Raw genomic sequence first — 25,848 nt, forward strand, 5'->3', positions numbered from 1 at the left:
TTGGATTCTTAATGCCTGTATTGCAACAATGCAGCAAGTTAATGGTAATGAGTCTTTTTCAGTCAGTGGAGTTAAATAATTTTAAAACATTGTGAAAAAAAACCTTCAATCCTCCTTCTCCTTCCTTTCTCCAGGAGGCAGATTGAAATTCTTTGTGATGAAAAATCCACATCTCTGGGTATGGTGTCAGAAGGGAAGTCCTCACCACACAGTTAATTGTGACAGGTGCTGGTGTTTCTTCTGAGATGTGCTGTGTCAGAAATAGGGACTCTTTCAAATCTGCTTCTTCCTTCTTCTTGTAATTACACAGTTCTGCAGTCCTGCTTCTCTCTGGGTTGCAAGCACTGAAATTTTCGCTGCTTCTGAGTCCTCAGCCATATATCTGGTCTTATGTGTTGATCTAACAATGAGGAAAAGAAGACCAATTAATACACTAGTGCTCAGATTTTACAGATTTTTTTATGAATGCCTTTAAATTTAGAGTGCAAGTGTAACATAATTCCCAGATAGGAGAAAAGCATTCTGAGCAGCAATTATTGTATGTGTTAGAATGGCTAGTGCAGAAAGAAAGTAAATTAATATGGTATGTATTATATAAGCATAATTTCTGAATTAATAAATTATATAGTCCTCAGAATGCATGAAAGTGAAAGTGATATTTGCATGAAGAAAGAGAACATGATAGGTAACACTTCCATTTATTCTTAGGCACAGATGGGGTATGTAATTGTTCTTTTATTGTTCTTTGAGACATAATAAGCCTCCGAGATCACACCAGGTCAAGGGGTTCCTAGAAGTGTACTACTGTTGCTGAAGCCTGTAGCTCAGTTTGTGTGGCTGATTTCTGAATGGTTGGCTTTCAGCAACATAATTCAGGGAAAGATGTCTCAGCTCATGGCAAGGGAGGTTTTGGAATAGCTCTTTAAGTGGCCCTTCCAACCCAAACCACTCTGTGATTCTCACAAGTTTTTACTGCTATTTTTCTCCAGTGCAATGATCATCTTTGCATATTCTCAGCAGTTACTCCTTTACTACTAGGTGCAGAGGGTACTGTGTCTTTGAATGTTTTGACACTCACTGCTTTAGTTCTTGACTCACAACTTACGTAAGCCTCTTGAGTAGGTTTCAGGTTGCTATTTAGAGGTGATGATATGCTTCTTGTGGAGAAAGCATGGAGGCAAGGAGCTTTAGACAATTGTCTTGCTTTCCTTGTCCTTTTCTCCTGATTTTTGGTACTTTTTTTTGGTTTGTGCGAATAGTCTGGGAAGGCAAAAAGGGAGAAAGTGGGTTTGTGGAAAACACGTGTCCTTAAATGCAGATGTAGGCATGTAAATACGCAGATTGTAAATGTTGCTGGTTATCAGAGAGCTTAAAAGAGAACAGAAAAATTGGTAGGCTTCTCTGGGTGAGTGGCCCCTTGAATATGAGAACATTGCTGTTAAGGTGCTCAAATATGAGTATAGAAAATATAAGTTCAGGTATTCAGGTTTGAACATTTTACCATTATAGAAATGGGAAGTGGAAAGAGGAAGAGTTGGAAGGAACAAATAATACAGTGACTTGTGGGGAAGCATCAGATATTCAAAAACTGTTACTCTAAGCTTAAACATTTTCAGCTTTTAAAAATCAGCTTTCTGCACCAATTTATTTGACTTTTTTTCATAATCTTCACATTTTCCCTCCTTTTTTTTTTTTTTTTTTTTTTTTTTTTTTTTTTTTTTTACGGCTCTCTAAACTAGAAACCTAAGCGAAGCGGGGTGGGGAGAGTGAGCAAGAGACAGTGAGCATGATTTATGAGTCTCACATAATCAAGAATGTGGGAGGGAGGGGGGATAAGATAAATCTGTGAATAATACCATAGAAAGAAGTTCAGAACGTGGAACCACTCCAGGCCATGAATGATCCTGTGAAATTTCATGCCTTGTTTGTGTAAGACGGTCAGAAAGTTATTTTCTTCTTGTCTCTGAAAGAAAACTGGCTCCAGACATCCTTGAAATCTTTTGGGATTTGCTAAAAATCATGGGAATTGGTAGCAAAAGTCAGGGTGAATATAACAGTTAACTCTATATAGATGATTATTTTGGCTCTCGATCTTCATACTTCAAACCTTATTTGCATTAAAATGCTTGTTGTTAGACTTATAAAATGTCTTTTGAGTCTTCATAAGATTTCTTGAAATTATCAGCAGGAGAAACATTGGGACCGTGTTCTTCATGAAAATTTTTGAGATCCTTTACACTGTAGAAACTGTGTGTGTATGTGTACATACATATATATATATATTTTCATCAGAAGGCTAAACTTCTCATCATCTCATTTTGTTTTGCTCAGCAGCTTTTTTGTCAGATAGGAATGTGGATTTGAGATACACTGTGACTTTATCCTGATATTTTATGCTTGTTGTGCACCTGTACAGTATTTGTTTGTCTCCTGAGTGAAATGCTGTGTATGGTTGTAGGAGGACATATATTCCGTATTTTAAGGGCTCTGTAACATAAAACCTGAACTTCAGCATGTAGTTTCTTACTGTATGCTGTGGTAGAGGCATTGCCCTGTGGTACTAGAACAACTTTCAGTTTTTTGATAGTAGTAGTGATCTTTGCTTGCCTTGCTACAAGTACACTGAGTGGGCTTTTGAGGGATGAGATTTACTGCTTGCTTTAGCAAGTTCTGCAAACAATATTAACTTAATAATTTTATTTTCTGCTTGTAATTACATATCCTTCTTTTTCTGGTAATGCCTTCAGAACTCCTCAGTTCATTTTATCTCTCAGATCATAATTTTAGGAATAATGTGTATCCTGACTGGTCATAACGAGGCTGAAATTCCATCTTGGGCTTCTGGTGTCATCACAGAACTGGGATGAAATTACAGCTTTAATTTATGTACTATGGGGGATACATTATTTATTACTGTGCATTAGAAAATGATTAATCTCTGCTTGTGTTGCAAGGCTACCCTACTGCTCTGAGTCCCCAGGAAGTGCTGAGACATTGTAGAACTTCTTGTGCGGATTACATATGGTTTTATGAAGCTGCCAGAAAGATCATTGCATTATTCAAAAGCTGCTGGAGGTGATGAAAATTTAGGAAGCCACTGTGGGTTTTTTCCTAACTATTAGAATTCCTACAAGGCTTTCGTTTGCTAAACCTGAGCATTTCCTTACCTTTGGTTGCTTTCAAGTGTTTTGTTTCACATAAAGCCGTGATCAGATAACTGGGTTGAAGAGCACTGTGTTTTGGGGACCCTCCTTCATCAAAGCACTTTAACTGTAGTCAAGCTCCACTGAAGATAATGGAAACCAGTCATGTGCTTCATTGGTCTGCCGAGTCTGTTCTTTAATTTCTACTTCTTTGGCTGTTCTTAAAACCGATTTTCTTCCTTTTCCTTCGCTTCCCCAAATGGTGTGTGTGTATGTGTGCATGTATATGCGTGTGTCCATGAATACACTGAAACTGCAGTGGAGCAAATGAGGTAATGGAAAATTGTCATAAAATTAACTGATTTGTCCATATTTAATTTCAATGACTTTTAAAAAATGTTTTAGTGTTCTTATAGCATTCCATTTTTATGAGCATTTTCAATACTAGGAAAGTTGGTAATCAAGTTCTGATATGTATTAATCAGTACTGTGTAACTCGTTGTAATGTCCACAGCTATGGCTGTGATGAGTTTGAGTCACAGCATTCCTTCACAGCTAGTTTTCATTGGAGTTTAGCCTTTCTACATTAGTTGAGAATTTGTCTGGTTTTGTTTCCTGGCCTGTGGACATGTGTTTGTACAGACCTAGTAGCAGCCACTACACCATACAGCTGTTACCAAGTAACATAACTAATCTACCACTTCATGAAAAGAATTTGGTATCTCGGGGAGGTGATTGGAATTTTGCATTTGCAATGCTGTGCCCTGGTTTGGAGGAGAGGGGAAAAAAAACCCCAGCAAAACAAACAAACAACAAAATCTAATACACTATTCCCCCCCCCAAAACAAACAAACAAACAAACAAAAAACAACCCAAAACCAACCCACAAGCCCTCACCAAACCCAACCTCCAAAGGTTTGTAGGAATTCTAATTAATAAGCCCTGGAAAATTGTCTTCAAAGTACTGTTAGCTCTGAAAAAAAGAATTAGATATTTGTAACAGATCAAACAGATACAAATACCTTAAGAAAAGAAGTCACTGATTTAAATTAAGTGAATGCTTTATACTAGTACAAAAGTATTATAAAAAATTAAATACTCCCACTTTCTAAGGTGGCATTTTTATCTTTTAAGGCTTTGATGACATGTATAAACCACTCAAGTTTCAGCCTTGTGGGTTATATTGTCACCAGAGGCTCTGACTAATGATACAGTAGAGTCTTACAAATGACAGTTGGTTATAGTATGACTCTAAATTACTTTTTTTGATTGTTTTATTATTGTCATATGCTGAAAAAAAAAGGTGCAGTGCCTACTGATTAATTGAACATAGTGGGGAAGTGTTACCCTCAATTTAATTAGGGTGGCCATATTACAAATCGCAGATGTGGAATCTAAAACCCAGTGACAAAGCTGATAATCCTTGAGGTGTAAGAATCTTGAAGCTGGTGTAGGGAAAGACGTGCGAAACATGCCAGCAGCTCTACCCCACGCAAAATTAAAATGATTGTCATTTTTGCAGGGAACACCATGGGAATCAGAATTAGAGACATCCACCCCTCTTCAGTTTGAAAGCTGAAGAGATGGCTGCAGTTTCTGTGCAGAGTTTCAGCCCTCTAGAGCTGTATAAATAGATCTCTGGTGCCGTGCAGATCTGTGTGGGACCAATCGCTTCTTCCTTTCTACACCACAGGGAGATGCAGAGAGCAGTCCTCTGCAGCTACCCGTGTCATGCCAGTCATACTGGCCACTGGCTGGGACTTCTGAGGGTGGAAAGGCTTGCTCAGATGATGTTCTCCACTCTGAAGGAGTAAGGAATGAGGTTTATGTAGATGTAGGCTGATCTTTTAAAACCTCATTTGGATTTTAAATGGGACATGGCATTTGTGCTGGCTTTCTGAATGAGTTGCAGCCTTGGGTGAATCCAGTATCATGTGAATCAAGATAGTGTATCACATCAACAGAGAGGAAACCAGCTGTTTAGCATTGGGGGAGGTTTAATTGTGCTATGATAGATGCATGAGACTGGAAATAAACACAGCAGCATGAATTTTATACCTATGCTGTAATTTCTTACTTTTCTGCCTTCTAGTTCACTATAAATATTATTGGCAGTTTTGTGTAGGGAGAGGCTTTAAGTGTGATAGGAGAGGTAGAAAGGAGGACCACAGTAAAGCTGAAGGGTAGATTTCTCAACGTTCTTAAGCTACCTGTTGGTCCTGATGGTCATAGGGCAAGTTCTGTTGAGCCATCAGTCTGAAAGAGTTGGATCCTAGTCCTGCAAGCCAAGGGTGACAACCCTGGATGTTCTGCACGTATGTGAAGGACTGAATCCTCATATAGAGGATCATAAAAGCACAAAAGATTGAAGGAGAGAGAGAAGAAAAAAGAACAATGGGTTTTGACATAGGATTGAAGGTCCATTAACTTCTTGGCACAGAAGTCCAAGGTAGAATTGTTACACATCTGGCAAAGTGTGCAGTCACCCCTTCCTCTGCAAGTGCTTCCCTCTCACCTTGCCTGCAGATGCAGACAGGAAAAACATGGCTCTGATCACTCTGGTGAATGTGTTAGAGCCAGTCCAAGCTTTGCTCTTCAGAGTGTGGGCTGTTTTATTGCCTGAGTTTTTGTTTAAGATCAGTAAAGGTTGGGTAATCTGGCTGTGCTGTGCTGGCACTCGGGGCTGGGCTGTGCCTGCCTTGGTGCACTGCGGGAGCTTGCCGAGTTGTGTAATTGCACGTTTACTGTCATACCACGAATGACTGATGGCATAATTTGTATTTTCAAAATACATAAGCAGCTCAGCCTAATCAGGTGGTGTGGTAAATATTTCCAGGAGATAAAAACAAAGTATTAGGGCAGGGAACAGAGTTACAAACTTTCTTTAATGAGCTGCATATTGTTTGATCGTGTTTTTTTCCATATACATGAGCTTCTACATGCCAAAATCTCGTTATCACTGGCAGCTGCTTCACAGTCCTGGAGATATAATACTGTAAATACTGGAAACAGTAAAAATGAGTGGATGTGTCAGTTTGCTTTTCAGACTCCTGTGACTAACAGGTGATTAGTACAAATAGCAGAAGGCCTTTTAACTTTCATCTTGCTTCTGGAAATAAAAAGAAAGGGAAAGCTGTGGGACAGAGGGAACAAATTCAGCTTCTGCAGACAGTTAACAGTGGTACTGCCTACTGGCTTGGATTACAGCTCTTGCTGGGTGGGTGTTTGACTTGTAAATCTGAGTAGTTCTGCTCACCTCTGGAGCCCTTAAAGTTAAGCACATAAATGTTCTGGGACCTGAAAGAGCCTCCTTTGCTTAATCTGGAGAGTGTGCTGCAAAATCTTATGATGTAGGAAAACCCCCAAATCAGAAGTCTTTTCCCACTTCTATTGAGTGGCTCATAATGTTGATGGGATGTGAAGTGGAGAAATTCCATTTCTCTTTGTTTATGTGCACCAATCTTCAGTGCTCCAAAAAGATGCAAAAAATGAGAATATCATGGTTTTGTATGCTGTTATTTTTCAAAGGCACAAATTTAAAATAGTAGATGCCAATTTAAGTAACTTTTTAACATATGTGGAAAGCACTCCTGAAAAAATACCGAAGTTAGAGTGAAGGATGTTTTTTTTAATGAAACATTTTTCTCTAATACAAATGTGTCAGTGCTTGGTGACAGTCACACTCACTGGAACTTGGGAGAGCAGGGGGAACAATTCACTCCTTCAGAATGGAGAACAGTTTGTTTTTAATAATAATGAGAAGATCCCGGTAATAACTGTGAAAAGGCCGAGGAAAAGTAGTGCATTCATAGGTGGATGAAATATTTCTGTAGAGCTTAGATGTCTTTCTGCAAATACTACATAGCAAATTTCTGAGCTTGTTACTACTCACTTGCATGAAATGGAAGGTTGTTTCCCACTCTGGGGGGGATTCTAACCTCAAATTTTATGTCCTGTCATAGGATTATCATAAGCCTAAAGGAGCATAATTGTCCTTGCTGACTTTCATAATCTATTTAATTTATTTTTTTTTTTTAGTCTTAAATTGATTAATCTAGTGTAGCTTGCATTTAAATATATACCTATATGTTGAGGCATATGCATTTTAGCATACAATAAGAGTCGGGGACTAGTACAAGGAAGTGTGTTTGTAGCTTTTTAAACTTATTTTAAAGCAATTATGTAATAATCACTGTGGGGTTTTTTAGTAATATACCAGCTACTGAAAGTGGGTTCTTGTCTATTTCAGCCTATTTGAGAGAAAGTTGTACAGTTGGTTTCCTTCCAAATGTGCTCATCCTGCAGAGACTGACTGAAAGGGTTACTTTCATTTTCTCCAGGACAGTGGTGACAGGAAAGTTACATGGCGGTGTAGTTACTAGTTGTAGACACCAAAGAGAAACCTAGGTGTAAAGTCAAGGAGCTGTTGGAAAATACAGTATAATGTTAAAATTGACACAGGCTGGTGCTAGAAAATGAAACTGATGAGTGCTATCTTTGTCATGACAAATACATGCAGGTTGAAAGCAGTTTTGTTTTAGGTGTGAATAAATGCTATAGAGATTAGACTGCACTGCAGCCCACATTAGTCCATGTACTTGTACGTAAAGAGGTACAATATCCAAAATAAATTAGGCTGTAAATAATTTTTCTGGTTACAAACTCTGTTCTCCAAATTTAGTAAGACATATGTAGCCATATGCAACATTGTGAATGTTCCATAATTCTAATGATATCTGTCTTATATTATGAATAATGTAAAGGAAAAATAGTTTTGATCCTCCAGGGGAAAAACCCCCTTTCATTATCTCACCTTTCCTCAAAAACCCCAGACATCTACTTGTCCTCTGTCATTTGAAGCAGATTTGAATCTGTTATCTATATTGTTTCTGTCTTGCATAGGAACAAAATGTTGTCCTACTTTCTGTAATTGGAATTTAGTAAATCTAAAATAAGTTACAGTAGTAAACTGAATGTGTTAAAGAAATGGAACAGAGGACAGATTACAATTTAATTTCCCAGCAGATAGACCTAATATTATTCATAAACAGAATGCAGTTCACAGTAAGTACAAGTAAAGCTGTGTTTCAAAACAGACTAAGTAAAATAAACCTCCCTGGGCAAGACGACGTTTCATTTTGTTACTGATGAATGTTACAGAACTGGCACTGTAGTTCTGAGTTTTAACATCAGATCCATTGGTTCACCTTTCTTTCTGGTTCAGCACCATTTTTCTCAGGCCAAGATGAATATTTTAGTTTGTTTTCCTTGTGAAGTACACTATCTTTGTATCTCCCCGAGTCTCTGCAGTAAGGTTGGAGTCCACTGGCCAGCTTCAGCTAAATTTACCGGGCAGGTTGAGCTCTGAGCACTTTTGTGGAACAAGGATTTGGGTACAGAACAACCACAGAAATGGGTGACCTTTCTGAAGGAAAGGCTCCCCTGTGTTATCATGGATGTGAGACTGCGATGGGGTGAGCCATTGCTCAGGGTTGGCTCTGCTCAGAGCGTGCATCTCACCGTGCATGGGGTTATGTAGAGGCAAGGCCACAGGGAACCAGCCTTCATGGACTCCATTGAGTATGGAACTACTCGGTCTTTTTATGAGGGAGAATATCCCACATCCTTTTACTTTTCCCACGCTTTATTCGTAAATGTCGCATTATAAGTTTTCAGCTTACTCTAAACTAACAGCACCTTCACTCATTTCACATGTTGTGTATGAGTCAAATGGAGCCCGGGACAGACGGACAAGGTGATGTGACCAGGGCTGTGTGACAGGTGCTGGTCTGTGCAGCTGAGCTGGGAGGTTAGAGCCCAGCAAACTTTTTCTGTCCTGTGCAAAGAGTCACCAGCGAATGCAGTTTAAACACAGACATCACTTATTAAAGGTCCCAAGTGTTCTCAGACAGCGCTCGAAAATGCTGGACAAGGAGTTCGGCCCAAAGCTGTGCTGTTAAAAATTAACCATATTAGAAACCATGACCCTGGCTGGTTTAATACATGGAAACAATTACCTTTGCAGGAAACTAACACAGATCCACAATGCTTTGGAGGGAAAGGACAAACAGCATGGTAGCTGTTGTGACTGGGCTCAGCTTCCCCTCCTAACTTTGCCTTTTTCATTCATGAAAGTGGACAGTGGTGATGAAGTTGAGACTGTGGATTTTACAAACACTTCCTCTGTGCTTGAGCTTCCTGCTTGCAGTGACCACAGAGTTGTCTCCTGCATGGAAGGCATGTGAAGGAAGAGAGAAGCTTTCAAGAAGGATTTGAGTACTAGGAAAGCATTTCACTTGGCCTCAGCCAGGTCCTCATCATGGTGGTTAATGTCACTCTTGCTCACAAATTTGCTGCCAGGTCCAGAACTGTTTAACAAAAGTTGAACAGATGGATCAGTGAGGTTTAGTTGGTTTCCTGCATCTGGAGTGCACAGAAGTTTCTATCACAAGGTATTACTTGGCAGCTTCCAGTGAAACTTCAGAGTGTTGTGCTCTTGCTACTGGTAGGGACAAACAGCTTATGAGGAAAAGAAACAAATACAGGGGATTGTGTACAGGTGGCTTTTAGCCGATAGCCTGAAAACCTCCACAGACTCAGCAGGTACTTTTTAATGGATGGCAAAAAGTAAAGCTAGACAACATGCCATAGAATTCTTGGCCTTTCATGCACTGAAAAAAGATGTGATGACTGTCTTATTAATTGAATTAGTATGAGAAGTGTCAAGATTTTGAGGGTCAATTTAATGACATTTTCAAAGAGAACAAAAGATCTGCTGTGAGGACAAAATACCAGAGGACATTTGACTTAAGCTCAGATGATAATATATTAAAAAAGCGCTGCTGTTTAAAATTTTCTGCTGGCAATTTTTACAACTAATGCCTAAATTTTTATTATTATGCATTATGTTTATTCTCTTTCATGGGGTTTAATAGTGAAAAGGTGGTACTTTTTTTGGTCTGTTTATCCAGTTTGGTTTACTTTTTCCCTTCTCTCATAATTCCTTACTATTTTGGGTGCAAGATGAAGAGAAAATATTCAGTTTGTTTTACTTTCTCCCTTCTGTAGCGGTTTTTTTACTATTTCGGTGTAGGACAAAGAAAATACTTTGAAGAGTAGAAGAGCTCATTGTAAAACTACAGAAATTAGGTTAGTTATTGTAGCTGAAATTACTTTGATCTATTCTTTACATTGTTCATTTCAAGATGCTCTTGCTGCTTGTCAGTATTACACTTTTGCAATATTAGAGTAGAATATAATAATAACATCTTTTTATTTGGTGGCATAAAGATAAATGACAGCAGAATATTTGATTTTTATGATTATGCCTACATTAAAAAGTAGTGTGGACTGACTGGAGAGTATCTGTGAAAACTGTGCTGGGATGCTGAGGCATGTTTTGGGGTTGCTTTTACTTCTGAGCCGTCTGGTGCTGCTGACTGCTCACTCTGGGGAATATGATGCTTCTAGTTAATTCCTGCCAAGAGGGATTTGCTCATGTGCTGTAGGACCACCCCACAGTACAACCGAAAGCCCAGGCAGGATGGATTATCTGGAGACTTGGTTCAAAAGCTGCATGCCTGATCTAACAAAAGCAGAAGGTAGCTTTGCCCTAAAGGGATGTAGTGGGATGAAGGCACAGAAAGAAAGGCATATTTCAGTGATCTGATTGTGTACAGTTGTGCCAGTTAGTGAAACAGGTTTAATAATTTTTTCTTTCTTTTTGCTCTTTCTTCCCTTTTCTTTGTAATTATTACTGAAAGGGGAAGGTTGATGTGACTAGGCTTCTGAGAAGGAAGGCTGTTTTGAGAAGTTAGAAAGAAGAAATCTACTGAAAGGATCGTATCTTCTTTAAGGAGCTTATAAAATGCCAAGTGCACATTAGATGCTTAACCAGTAATGACCCGTGTCTAGCGGCTGGGCACTTGACCTGCTGATGCGAGCATGTGCTCCTGTGGGGACAGTGCTTGTAACCTTCAGTCACAGAGGGTGCTCAGACAGACATTGCACTCAATTGAGCCTCTCAGGCATTCTAAGACACTGGTTGGGCACCCTTTTATTTAAAGGTGTACAGCCTCTTTTTGGTGTGTGTCCTGAGGCAGGGAAGGGGATGTGTAATGTCATATTATTCTAGCATGACTTGGAAAAATACATGATGTTATCTGAGACAGTAGGTTGAGAGCCAGTCTGGCAGATGTGACAGTCCTGCTTTCTGGATCTGAGAGCTGGCAGCCCAGGGAGCATACAACCAAACCTGGTATTTGCTGAAATGCTCAGGTTGGGGCTTGTGCTGAAGGGAAGGAAGTAGAGGTGACAGAAGTAGGAGTACAGTGTTTCGGGTTTTTTTTTACAAAAGACAAGTTTGGAAGTAGACTTAGACAAAGGCTTTGTCTTTCTCAGTTTCCTGTCTCTTCTTGATTAAAAGAGTAGGTCTGACTGCAAAAGAACCCACCAACCTTTGGAGCCAGCCAACTCACTGAATCCAGGTGCAGGACAACATTTCGTCTGTCTGGAAGATTTTAGCTGCTGGCATAGTCCTGCTACTCTCAAAAAGTAAGACCAAACCACAGTGGTGCTGAGCTGGTTGTGGCTTAGTCAAATTTCTGTTCTAAAAACAGCTTATGGTCAGGCCTCCAAAGTTTCCTGCAACAAAGGTCATCACAGGTTTCTTCTGAAGTGTCCTGAATGTGTCCTGTGCTCTCTGTCACTGGAGATGCATGGTTGTATAAAGAATGTTGATTGTTCAGATCTTTCTATATAACAGCAAGCAACTAGGTCCCAAAAAACAACCTCATATAGCTAGAAGGTAGGTGAGATGAGTAAGTAAAGCAGAAGGCAACAGGAAAAAAATATGAGGCCCATCTGTTCCAAACAACATGGAATTTTTATTGTTTTTCTAGAGCCCTTCCTTTGAAGAACCCAGAATGTATCTGCACATTGAATATCACACCTTACTTCATTTTCTTAAATGAAGTAAGTAATTCTCTTTCTAAACTATATGTGCTATTAGCAGAGGCACGCCTGCCTGCTGCTTGTTTTGGGCAACACACTGAACTTTTACAGGAGGATGTATGCTACTGTTCAGAGCAGCTTGGCCAATGAAAGAGTGGGTGGAAGATATTCAGCTCTTCATCCACTGGCATTCCTTGTTTTCAGGGGTCGTGAGCCAAGGAGGGCTGTGCCTCTGAGCACAGGCAGTCATATGGCAGGGTCGCTGCCAAGGGATGAAGCCACTGACTTGTGATCCAGTCTGTCTCTCTCAGACCTTCATGCTGGGATAAAGGAGGCACTTAGGGTGCCAGGGAGAGCCTGAGGTCAGCACCTGATGAGACTGAGGCTTTATGACTTGGAAAGACATGACAGGCCTCAGGGTAAGTGGGGGAAAGCATGGCCCTGTGTCACCTTGTAATGATAAACAGGTGGCATCAAGGCATGGGGGCAGTGAGCGTGGGCTGGGAGTTCTAGTCCAAAAATCATGCAATAAAGTCACTTCAGCTGCTAAGAGGGGAGTTCACAGTGTGTGTGCTTGTGAGCAGAAGAAAAAGAGTAAATAGCATGTAGGAACATGTGCCTGAGCCTGCCAGACCCTTGGCAGAGGCGAGGGAGAGTAGTAGGTCCATTCCTGTGCGATCTGGGAGGAAGAGCTCCTGTCCCCATCGCGAGAGGTGTGCAGACAGCCTGGTGCTGTCATTTCTTCATCCCTCATAGCTCATTCCAAAATGAGATCATATTTTAGCAATCCACTGTTCTCAACTGGCCTTGGTTCTGTCCTGTCATGTGCAATAGCACTACTTTTGCCCAGGCCCACCCCAGAACTGCTTGCCCTGGGAATGGCAAGGGAGGCTTGCAGTGCTGTCTGCCCCCCAGGCTTGGAGGTAGGCAAGCCTGCCCAAATCCAGAAATAAGAGATGAGTCTTTCTCTGTAGCTTGTCTTGGGGTTTCATTTCTCTCTTTACTTGAGTCTTTGTTTCCATTGCTGTGGTTTTTCATCAGTTTTGATCACAGTCAAGGCATGCTACCATAGTGAACATGCAATTTACCTAGAATGGAAAAATCATCTCTGTCCATTCAGCTCCACTGGCCTTTTGAGAGTGGCCCCACTGTGAAATGAAGGAAGACTGCGGGGAAAGAGGCATCCTACTACTGGTATTTTATCAAGCTGCTACTCTCTTGGTATTTTCTCAAAGTCCCAAGCTGGCAAAGCAAGGGGTAGTGCCTGTCTTAGCTTTCACTGAAAAGCAAAATATTTCTGCCTTTGAGTGCAGAGCAGCACAGCAACCTGTTGTGTTCCTGTGGCTCTGAAGCCAGAAGGCAGAGAAATCGATCCTGTAACTTTTGCCCAATCTTGTTGCTTTTGAGGGAAGTGCTGTGTTTTGGGGAGAAGTGTGCTCATCAACCATCATTTAATTCTTGGGGGTTAGTAGTAGCGTGCGCTGCAGCTGGGGTAGGCTGCTGAATAGCCCTGGCTGGATTTGGCATCTTTGCAGCTGGCAGGGTTAATGCTGCGTGTATGGCAGGAGGAAGGAAGATTTGTACTTCAGACCTGCCTCTGCTGGCAGCTAGAGAAGCCAAGCACCGCCTCATTTATTGCACCGGGAGGAGTGAAGGAGCTGACAAAATATTCCTTTAATTTGTTTGAAGCTGCATTCATTTCTCCAGAAGGGGGAGAGTGGAATAGTCGAATGCTGGGAGGAATATGCCTAATTCAAGACTGTCCTTTTTCCCTGACTGCATACACACTACAAGAAAAATCAAGATGTTTAGAAAGAGGCTCTGAGATCTACTCATATGTTTTGCAAAGTCCAGGATTATCTGGCTGTTGAGTGAGTCTTTGTAAAGCGTGACCCAATAATTCTGTTTTTAAGACTTCACTGTTGGTTTTGATACTATGTCGGTTACTGAGAAAATATTATAAATGGATGGAGGTGCAAGCCATGAGTAGACAGTGACTCCAGGAAAAGCACATACGTATGGCAGACCTGGTGCTCCTTTCTGATGGTGAAATTTGAATTTGGCTCACAGATACTATGTTGTAGCAAAAAAAAAAGGGAGGGCAGAATGAGTTTAAAGTCTTTTTGTTATGCTGAATTTTTAGTGTTTTATCCTCTGACATATAGATCGTTGCTTCTGGTTTTTTAAAGCCAGACTGTTTCCTCCATCACAGTTAAATCTATTTTCTTTTGTCAAACCCTGATTTGTTGCTCCTGTTTCTGTAAGGATCAGATGGGTAATGGAAGCTGTACAGCAACTTTATGTATGCTACTCGAGATAGTAAAATGCAGGCCTACAATAGGCCTTTTTTCAGCAGCTGTAAAGCTGTTGTGTGAATACAGTGAATCCATTCAGTGTCCCCCACGCTTGCTGGGAGCACCCTGGAGAAGAGAGTTGTACTAGTAAAACGACTATCCAGCAAAACGGTTTCAGAGGGACAGGCTGATGACTCACTCCTTATTTTGGTGTGCAGGGTCTTTTTCTGGGTATGTGAAGTTTCAGCCTGAGTTAAGAGATCTATAACTTTCTACAGCTTTCTCCTTGTTTCCAGATTATCCACTGAATCAGTGTTCCTTGCATCAGCCCTCTGAGAAGGGGGAATACTCTTATTTTTGCTGTAGAGGCTGGGGAAACTGAGGCAGGGGAAAATTTGGGTTAAGGGACAGTGTGCATTAGGAGCCAAACTCTCATTCGGTAGTTGTACTATAGAAGCTCAAGTGTCATTCAGAGCTATTTCAGCCTTTCAGGAAGTGTCACATAGCATTTGCCCATAGGTCATGCAGAAAAGCCTGGAGCATAGCTGGGAATCTGTCTATCAAACTTTGTTTGATTCTTTAAACAGAGCATTAAAAATGTAAGTATGTAAAGTGAGAACAGGAGGATTTTATGCTGATTTTGATCTTTGGCCACCCTGTATTCGAGCTGGGGAAAAAAAATGAGAGGCAGAACCTAGTTGATTTGGCAGCGTGACGCTTTATAAAATAATCCCTCTAACACTTTTCCTTAAATTAAGAATGGTTTCTAGGTGGCATGAGTCATGGACAGACTGTCCTCATTTCACTTTGAACTTGCAGCCTTCTCTGGATTTGTGTCACCGAGTTACAGGGCTTTGTCCGCTTCCTGCTGTGGTAGGCTTGGCTGTTGCAGCCTTGACTGGTGTTGAGTGAGAGCAGGCTCCTTGAAGGAAGAGGCAGCACCACGTCAGCGTGAATAAGCACGGTGGAGTAGGGGCCCAGGCTAATTTAAGCAGAGTATTTTGTACCAAAAGCAGCTTTGGGGAGCGGTGACATAGGGCACAGCCTTTGTGCAGGTGTCAAGGTCTCCCTTATTTGTGTGTTGTGGTCTGCGTCAAGTGTTGGGTTGTTTTCCGCCAGGGTGTGTGGGGGAATACACTGTGGCATAGAAAGCTGTGCTTTTTAAATTTTTGACCACTTTTGGAAAAGTCATCTCTTTTGAGGTATATACAGCCACAGGAGGCTGTGAATTTTGTCTTCGTTTCTTAATTAAAAGCAAGGGGAAGATTATTCAGAGCTGTCTGTTCTAGCCAAGGAAGAAAATCAGAGTGTTCTGGCTTATATGCACACAAGGTCAAACCCTCTCGTTGTCATGTTGTGTAAATTTGTTGGCTTCAGTGGGGGTGGCCACAGGTGTAACCCTGGGAACAGTTTCTTCCAGGCTTTTTACAGAGCAAAAATGAATGTGGTGGTTGGCCCTAAAAATTGTTTGTAGAGAAATAACTGGGATGGTTGTAATCCAGAGAGGCCACGCAAATGCAAGACCACGCTCTCAGAGGGAACGTGAACTCTGCACTGGCTGGCAGTGTTTTCCTGCTGACAGAGCCTGGTTTGGAGTCTTACGTACTCGGCTGGCTCTTGGCCAAGCCTTGCTGCAGGTATGGGAGAGGGGGGAGGGTGAAACAGGGGGCGGTGAGAAACTGTTCTGGTAGCAGCACTCGCTGAAAATTCAAAACCCTTCAGACCTTTTTTGGTGATGGTGGAGAATGACAGAATTGATTGTATTAGAGACCTGCCAGTTACTCTTAACTCATTTGCTCCTGTCGCTCCTCCTCCCTTCCTTCCTCTCTCGACAGCTGGGCTGGGTTTTGTAGTGCTAATGCTGCATTGCTTCTCCAGCACGGCTACTACTTCCCCCACGCTGCTACTCCAGAAATACTACAGGAACTCACTGAAGACTGAGGGAGAGGGCTATATATGTTTTATTAGTGATACTAAGAGTGATAGCAATAATAAAACCGTGTAGCAGTTTAATACTTTACGTAATGATTTTTCTTCTGGTTTGTGTTCTGGGTTTTCTTTCATTTTCACCGTCATAAATTTGTAGAGTCTAGTATACCCTGGATTGTGCTTAAAATGAATATTTTGTAGTATGTTAATTTACGGATTTTTAAAATGCCATGTTTTTGAGTGGTCTAAACCACTGTTGTGGCTGTTTTTTTTTTTTTGTTGTTTTTTTGTTTTTTTTTTTTTTTTTAGTTGGGTCTCTTAAATTTTTTTTTTTAGTACAGCCCACAGAAGAGCTGCTGCTGGAGGAAGTTACCACACTTGCTTTAGATAATGAAATATACATGCAAAAAAGGTCAGGGATTTCCCCTGACCCACCCACCAATTGCTTGAAATGACATTTTCATTCTGAGTGTTTCTTTTTTTTTTGTTTTTGTTTAAGATCCTGGAGCACAGGGGAAGAGTCTTAATGCAAAATACCAGAAAAAAAAGTCTGCAACATCTCCTGTGAGAGGGGAGGGAAAAGGAGATTAACAATTGCATCTTGAAACACTCATGATTTGAGGTAAGTGATTGGAGGGTCTTGTCATAAGTTATAGTTAGTTTGTAATTAAATTTATCATTATTTCCCTCAGAATGTCATGATATTCTTGTTGAAGGCAATAAAAACAGGCAGGAGAGGGAGGGAGAGAACTGTAATGGCAAACCCAGAAACAGCAGTAAAAATACGTACTGCACTTATCTTTTTGAAAATGGGCCCCTTGAGTTCCAGTCCCACAAACAGACAATCATTCTGACATTTATAAGAGTTAAACCCTGTTTAGATCAATGAGACTATTCTCCCTGAAAGTTAGGCATGAGCCTAAATATTTCCTAGTTTGGAATCTGTATCATCTGGGAACTACTGAAGAAAGCTGTTGAAGAACATAAAAGATACAGCCAGAAAAATGCATATACAGATCTCTTACTGTTGGTGATAATGTCATGTGCAATCTGATTTTACAGCATTCTTCAGTGATATTTTTGTATTAAATACATATTTCTCATTTTTATGTTTAAACACCTCATTGAAATACCAAACTTCTTAGCAGAGCCTGTGAATTCTATACCGGCTTTAATAATACGTCTGCCTTAATTGCTTCATCAGTGTGTCTTCGAACAAATGGAGTTAAATGTAAAAAGAAAATAATGTCCCTTTTCATAACCAGAGTTGCAAATTGCACTTGGATATTTGAATTGCAACTGAACTAAGAGTTCCCTGACTCAGGCTGAGTTGTGTTGTCCAGAGTTGATTTTTTAAAATAAAGACAATGACAACGCACAAGGAGAAGCTCACCTTTTCCCTCTAGTCTTCATATTTTTTTTTTGTTTTGTTTTCATTTCTCCTTAGAAAAGAATCATACCTGAATGTAGTAAGGAGAAAATGCTACAGTTGTAAAACTTTTAACCAATTAAAATGTTGCATGAATGAACACTAAAAACCACCAGCGTCTTTCTTAAATAAAGATATTAAGTAACTTTGTTCTGCCCCACAATTGTGCTGAAAGAGACAAAACTGCTGTTAGGAATCTGCAGAATCAAAAAGACACATATAACCTGGAAGAAGCAGGGTATACATTCCCACGAATGTGCAAAGAATGAAAACCTTTTGGCAAGTGGCATTTGCAGGCATACGTTGCTTACCAGATTTCAGAAGAGAGGAGAGCATAGCCGAACCCTGGTGATTGCTCTGTATTTGCTTTGTAAGAACAGAGCTATTAAGTTTCTTTTGAAATCAACAGGCCCACTGCAGGGAACTACATATTTCCTTTCTGGTCAGTGGACAGGAGCCATTGCTTGGGAAATTGTAGGGGTCCTGTAGGTATTTGTACTGATTTTTCTGAAATGGTCAAAAGTTTTTCAAATCCATGTAGCCAGTTCCTTTTTATGTGCAGGTCTTGCACTAGGGACTGTGCCCAAACAGGAATACAAAACTCTTTCAGCAGGAGTCTGAGGCAATTTTTGTAGTTGTGAAATGAGGTATTAATACAAACCTGTTTGAAGGCTGAGGTGAGGAAATGCCTTGCTCTCTGGGGCAAGCCCTGTTTCAGGTGTAGGTGACAGTCTTGGCAAAATCAGTGAGAGAGAACTGCTTTGTTGTGTGATCATCCCCCACCCACCTTTGCTTTGTGTCCATCCCACTCTCTTGGAGGCAAGCATTCCTTCTTGGTTCTGTGGAGCATAAATCAAAATGCTTTTATTGCTACCTTCTTTTCATTGACGTCAGGCCAGGATAACATGCATGATTTTCCTTTCACAATTACATTCTTGTTGCTCTCTGACGAAGTGTATATTGAAGTTCAGGACAAGGTATTTTGTAGGATCTGTGTAGCCTTTATAATAATTTTATCTGCCCTATGTTACACTCAGAAAATCGTTGAGGTTGTTTTTAGCTTTTTTTGTATCAGTGAGTGAGTGCAGGAGCTCATTGTCAGAGTATTAGAGGGAACTTCTTTGGTGCCAAAAGATCCATTTTAGGATATTTTAAATTGTGCTGCTATCCTTCTCCTTTCCTATTTTTTTCCGCATGTGAAGAAACAATGCCCCCATTTGTATGCCTAGTGAAGGTCCTGTGGTATATGCCAGGGAGTTATGTGGGTGCTGAGCTGAGCAGGCAGAGAGACTGACTCTCTCCTGCTTTGTGTTTTTCACTGGGAGTGAACGTAGGGGACCTAGCCTGCCCAGATTAAACACACGCCTTTTTTGTTTTGCTCTTCGTTCAGCTGTCAGCATACCATGTTCAGATGGCAGTGATCAGTCACAAATTGTCCCCTGACCATGCTCCTCAGCTCTCCTGAACCATTAGTTTTGTGGAGCTCTTCAACAAAAATGGCACTGGTTCGATTTCCCCACCCCCTGCCCTGGCTAATGGAAGAAGACTTTGTTTGTATTTTCCCCTCAAGTCAGCTGCATTAGATCCCAAAGCAACTTGTGTTAAGTGGAAATGAGGCTTTAGTAATACGTGTGCTTGCTAGAGACTTGTTAAGATTTTTTTTTTCCACCCCCTGTATATGGATCTTTTCAATGGGGCGCTGCTATTGTGAATCAGAAGGAAAGTGCACAGGCTGCCAGGCACATAATGGAATTGTTCTTTTGTTTCAGTATGTGTGTGTGTGAGCCTTTGTGAAGAGGAGGTGGTGGGGACTGAGAACAGAGACCTTCACTGCAGGGAGGCAGGAGAGTGCAGTGGCACAGTGCAGGGCAGCACTGTGGTGAGACGTGGCCGTACCAGTGCCGCCATGCCTGTTCTGCTGGGCTCTGGTGGGCACTGCCTGGGACTCGACACTGTCACACTGCATGTCCCAGGAAAATGGGTGAAGCTTGCACAGCCATTCACTATGCTGCCTGTAAACCACGTAAGGCAAAATATTCGAAAGCTGTAATGTTTCCAGTGCTTTCCCTAAACTTTCAAAAGAGTGATGTAAAAATGAACTGTGCCAATACTGTCCTTCCTCGCTGTGAGGCTATTTTTTATAAAGGACGGATGGTATAAGTCATTTTGGTATGGAGTACATAAGAGCTTGAACCAAAGCCTTGGATCCAAGCCCACCAGCAGCTTTGCAAAAAGCCGGATCCAGATCTGAAGTCAGTGGTTCACACATTTTCTAGCAGAGAGTGGTTTTAAGTTACTTCATGAAATAGGAGTAGCCAGAAATTTTAAACTGAGGCTTTTAAACAAGTTTTTGACTTTTTCCTCACCCACCATTCTCCTCTGCCTTAGAAGGTTATTGCAAAAGCACAGCAGCTATTTCCTCGTAGCCACTGTGGCCAGGACACACCAACTCAGGGAAAGGAGAAAGGCTTCTGTGGTGGCGACTGTTATACAGCCATATGCTTTTCTTTCTGAGTATTTTTTTTCTTCTAAGGAGTTAGACCACTCTTCTGGATGAAGGTCTTTGAAATCACAGTGGAGGCTTAGGAGGTAGGACCCTGAAATTTCAAAGATGTCAAGAAATGGTTTATCACCCTGGCACAGAGCAAATCAGGCCACAGTGGCTGGTCTCCCACCTCCTGAAAAGTCCTCTCTTGAGATACCATAGCTGAATTACAGACATGAAAAAATTCAGCATTGTAGATAAGAAGTCCATAAGGCCTAAATTCTTCTTTTCTTGCTAGATATGTGGTTCTGGTTTTATTCTCTCCATTTTCTTTTGCCCTTGGGCACAATGTTTATAGGGCTTTCCAGTCTCTAGCTGTGCATTTACTAGAGAGGCATCTGGTTATGTGTTGCTTTACACATCTGTTACATACGTCAGAGTCAAATCCAGCACCCAGAGACTTACATGTATTTGCACTACTCCCTGTGGGACTTTGAATCCTTAATCCAATGCATTTGTTATAAGGAGACAAAAATGCAGTATTTCAATCTAGTGCATATATTACTGCAGTTTATTGTATGTATATTGCATACATACAATGTATGTATATATACGCTACAGTCTCCTTTGTATTTGGCAGAGAAAATCTGGTGTGGGAAAGATGAGAAGTGCAGGTGAACTGGGAAGTATTTAGGAATGGCTGTTCATTTGCTCTCTCCTGAAAACATCGTATCTCTAGTTGGCTGCATGAGAAACAGTTTTCATCATGATTCTAATATCTCTAAAAGGTGCCCCAACAATGTTTGTGTATTTCAAACTTAACTTCAGGCTCGTTGGGCTGTGGGGAGAGGCCAAATACCTGAGGCAGCATTGGTAGCTGAGGCAAAGCTCAGGTTTTGCAGTTTTGTCTGGAGAATCTGTACTATTTGCAGGCTGTATAGGAAGCGTGAGTGTCATGGCTTGACCCCAGATGACAACCAAGTACTATGCAGCCACTCACTCCCCGTACCCCCATATAACAGCAACAGTAATAACAATAGTAGTGGTAATGGTAATAATGTTGATGATGTAATGAAAAGGGAGGCAACCAGAAGAGAAAGAGAACTAAAACACAAGGAAGACAAGTGATACTCAACACAGCTGCTCACCACCCGCTGACCGATACCCACCTGTCCCTGAGCAGCCATCAGCCCCTCCTGGACAACTCCCCCAGCTGACAGATTGAGCAGGATGCTCTATTCTATGGAATATTCCTTTGGCCAGTTTGGGCCAGCTGTCCTGGTCATGCTCCCTCCCAGCTTCTTGTGCACCTCTTTGCTGGCAGAGCATGGGAAAGTGGCGAGTCCTTCACTACTGAGCAACTATAACATGAGTGTGATATTAACATTATTCTCATGCTAAATCCTAACCCCACAAAACTTACAAGCTACTAGGAAGAAAATTAACTCTATCTTAGCTGAAACCAGGATACTGCATTAGTTCAGGTTTCTGCTTTGCTTTCCTGTGATTACTTGTTCTGCAAGTGCATTAAGTTTGCAGAAAACATGTAGCTTCTTAGATGGCCTTTTTTTTGCAATCCATGTAGAGCCCAAACGTGGTAGGTGTTATTTCTAAAAACGCCAGCTTAGGACTATTCATTAGTGTGCAGCACATGCCAGTGAGCAGACTGACTTACCTGTTGCTTACCTGTTTTCTGTTTGCTGTGGTAGGAGGACTGCCCTCTGTGCTGGCCATCCTTGGGTGCAGCAGTTGACACGAGCGTTGCTGATAACCTTGTGTGCGTGTTGTCTCCCCTTTTGCTGATCTGCAGTGGAGTGACTGCCCTCTGTCTGGGGAGGGAAATGGTAGCCATCCACATGGCAGTGTATGCCAGTCCCTGCTTTGGGAGCCCCTGGCTAGGCTGCTGTTAAAACCTGTTGGCTGGATGTGTAGAGGTGGCTGGGTAACACTGGCATTAGCGCAGGGGAGCTGGGATGGGGGAGATTTTATTGAATCCAAGACAATGTGAAAATGCAGATTTGGCAGAAGACACACTACAGCAAGAGGGAGAATGCAGAGTGAGCATCATGCTTCTGCTGGAGGGCTCAGCAGCTGGAGCCCATGTGGGAGCGTTTTGCTGCTGAGCAGTGGTCCTTTGTGCCCCGATGGAGCCGTGGGTGTGAGGAAAAGGTGTTCCAAGGGTTCACCAACCCTGTGGCCCACTCTCCTTCTGCAGGGGGGAGTCCTTTGGCAGCCCTGTCCTCCCCTGGCTCTCTGTGACGTGGCTGCTGTGGGGCAGGGTGCTACAGCTGCTTGTTTGAAATGATAATATTTTACACTGTTACTGTGGAATACTGCAGTATTTTTTGTAATTGTGGGCTACAGGCCAGTAATGTACAATAATATTTTGCTCTTCCTGTGCTGTTGCTACTGTAGGCATTCATTCCAATTTTAGCTGCATTTGCAGTACATGGTTGGGGTTTTTTTTGTTGTTTTTGGGTTTTGGGTGGTTTTTTTTTTTTTGTTTCTAGGCACTGCTTGTTATCTATTGTGGATATTTTTGGAGTATTCATTTCGACCTGCGTCTGTCCATACAAATCTATCTGAGAAAGTACTTCAGAGAATAGCAGTCTCTGTTGAAGCAACTGTTGAGGCTTTCACAGAATTACATTTTTTGTTGAAAGTATGAGGCAAGAATAAGATGAAGATTGCTTTTTAAGTTTAAAAACAGTTACCGTTTTAAACAATATTTGAGGCAGATAGAAAGCAAAGCCTTTTTTTGACTGATGGTGGGCATATTTAGCACTGAAGTCTCCGTGTGCACCAAGCTGTAGGTGACTGAAACCTCTGCGATGGAAGAATCTGGTAGGCAGAACCTGTAATGATTCTCTGCAGTTTTGGTTTTAACTGTTAATTAAAAAAAAAAAAAATCAGAGGAAAGTAATCACAACTTGGAAGAGGGTCAGTAGTGTTCATGCCAGTGATTGTTCATTAATATGATCATGGTCTGGAGATGAAACTTTTGTGAAAGGGAAATTCAAGTCCTAGACATCAGAGCTCACAACTACTAGTCAGCCTGCATGAAGTTTGCTTCTTTCTGGAAGGTAGAGGCTGAGTCCAAAGGAAACGAAGAAAGTACAACACAAAGGAGACAATTAATTTGTTTTCGGGTAAATTTGGAATAAAATACAGTGTGCTATATAAAAAAGATTACGCTTTTCTCACATGTAATTTTAGTGTCCTGTTACTGTGCTGACTCACTAAGTGACTTCAGTTTCAATCTACATTTGGTTTAAATTACTTCAGAGGCCTGCATTTGTATGCTGCTCTGTAAAGTAATTCTCATCTGTAATCCAGCTTTCTTTCCTTTTGTTCGGCATTTCAACTGACTTGTCTCTTTTAATTTTCCAGGTCTCTGTTTTACTAACATTTGAAACCAATCTCTCTCTGTGCCTGCTTGGGCCCTGCAATTGGCAAAAGTAATTTTTCAGCAACACATAGAACAACGAATGAATCATTGCTTTCTGCCTTTCCATTAAATTACCTAAACCACTACTCATAAATATTGCTTTATGTATGGTACAGCAGCATGATTATCTCACTGCATTGATGGAACAGTGCTGGAAGTGAATACAATTTTTCTTCTATTACATCTTTAATGAGCTTCAATTAAAAATAGTGTGTTGGTGTGCCAGAGTAGATGTGTTATTTTCAGAACTTTATTGAAGTCGTTTTGCCTGTTAGATTTGGTTGACATTGTGTTGTTCTGAAAACCATGGTGGACACGATGTGGTTCTAAAAGCCTTAAGAATTAAACAATGGAAAACCAGAAAAAAACTGCTTTGCTAGGTGAAAGTTGACAGGACAGTAAAATCTGGTGACTGGAAAGATTCAGGTCTGTACTGAGTGGAAAAGCTTGCTTTTTGTCTGTCTTTGAGGGTGAATTTTTTAACATATAGTTGAAAAAATAATCACAAAGCAGCAGTTTTCTGCAGAGCTCCAGTTAAGTCCCTGATCACTTGACACCTGTGGCAGCAAGTCTGAGTCACAGATAGCAAAAAGCTGTGAAGCCTAATACTCTCAGTATTCAAAAACACACCTACGTAGGAGTTTAATTTCAAGTACCTCTTTTAGCTCTGGGTTCTCCCCCCCCCAACCCAACCCAACAAATTTTAAGAGTCATTCTTAGAATTTTGCAGTGAAAAATTTTCCCAGCACTTGTGGATTTGTGAAGTATTGACATCACTTAGAGATCAGAAAATAGCTCTGTCAATTTTAGCTTGACGGCATTCCATTCTCTGCTCCAAAAACCTGATGAATTACAATGGATGAGTCAAAGTTTTCTTGGAATTTTCTTCCCTCCCCCCCACCCCCCTTCGCCTTGTGCAATTCCATTGCCATTTTTAGCATTGGGGGCAGCTCTCCAAAGAATGTCTGTGTGCTTGAACTGTGATTTCTTGAAAGTCCAGAACAAAATAGAGTTGTGTTGGATGACAAAAATCATTCTGTGTTTCTACACATTTTTGTAACATTACGTGAGCATTATTGAGGAATCCACAGTGACAGGCAGGAGATGTCTGATAGAGAAGTGTTGCATCTTCACCATGAAGATCTCACTATCATGCTGCTTCATTATGTTGCGATGAGGTTTTTTGCTTAATTATTTCTGTATTTTATCAGTTGTTCTCAGGGAAGTTGCCTGACAAAACAAATTATCATTGATTTGGGAGACTTGGACCAGCTTGAAGCACATGTTGAACCACAGCATCCTTCTGTCTTTGCCTCGGTTTGAAAACCAAGGATAATGTGCTTAATGTATTTTAGCAGGATGCTGAGAGTAGAAATACTAAGGACAAAGAATTGTGGGGGTACTACTGTTACCTAAGTGATGTGGTATGTTTAAGATAAACAGTGTTGTCAGCTGTTCTTGGCAAAATCCCTGGGGTTGTGATGAGTGAAATTTTAACTCTGAACGGGTTCGGTTTTTTTTTAACTTGCGGAAGTGGCCTGTATCATGCATATTCTAACGTGTCAGAGTGAATGTGTGAAATATGAAACTGCTGAAAAGAAATGTGAGGGGGAAGACAGGTTAAAGTGGTTGTAAATGGAAGATCTGTGCATTTTACTTCTGCACCAGATAAGTATTTTACTTAAAATTGGCCAGAGGAAAAAAAAAGAGACAAGAAAAAAATGCAAGTGTCCCCTTAAGAGCTGCTGTGTCAAATTTGAAGAATGATTTGAATTGAGTCATTAAAGTGTGAAATGGAGGGATTTTAGTTCTGCTTTAAATTATGCATCTCAAATTAACCTTAGCTGTGGAGTCTCTGCTGACGCCCCCGTAATGACACATTATTGGTACTAATGGCTTCTTTGTGACTTGAGATACAAACAGACATCCTAGACAGAAACATTTCGGCTTTGAACTAACTAAGACACGCGGTGTGCATTTCTGCCTTGGGTTTCAATTGCAGAGTCCTGCTCGCCTGGTGCTCGTGAGCTCTTTTCAGTTGTCATGCACTGCTCTCCATCCTGGCAGGCACGGGCAGCTGAATGAAAACCTGCTTCATAAGCTTTGAAGAGCAGGAGAGCAATAAATCTGGAGTGAATGTGAAGCCTGTCCAGACACTGAACGCTGTA

At 41.1% G+C, this 25,848-nt stretch overlaps 1 protein-coding gene across 27 annotated transcripts in view; it reads left to right on the forward strand.

Annotated features, from left to right (window-relative positions):
- Positions 1-25,848, forward strand: part of ATXN1 (ataxin 1) — a 339,029-nt gene that overhangs the window by 161,863 nt on the left and 151,318 nt on the right. For 25 of the 27 annotated variants that reach the window (XM_066188786.1, XM_066188795.1, XM_066188804.1 and 22 more), the window contains one exon: positions 16,818-16,940. The gene's annotated coding sequence lies outside the window, so the exon portion shown is untranslated. Of the gene's footprint in view, positions 1-15,945; positions 16,027-16,648; positions 16,731-16,817; positions 16,941-25,848 lie in introns of those variants that run through there. The other 2 variants (XM_066188875.1, XM_066188838.1) reach the window with 2 other exon arrangements.

The sequence above is a fragment of the Chamaea fasciata genome, unplaced genomic scaffold (genome assembly GCF_029207755.1).
Source record: "Chamaea fasciata isolate MVZ Bird 193981 ecotype frontalis unplaced genomic scaffold, bChaFas1.0.hap1 SCAF_1, whole genome shotgun sequence".
Lineage (NCBI taxonomy): Eukaryota > Metazoa > Chordata > Aves > Passeriformes > Sylviidae > Chamaea > Chamaea fasciata.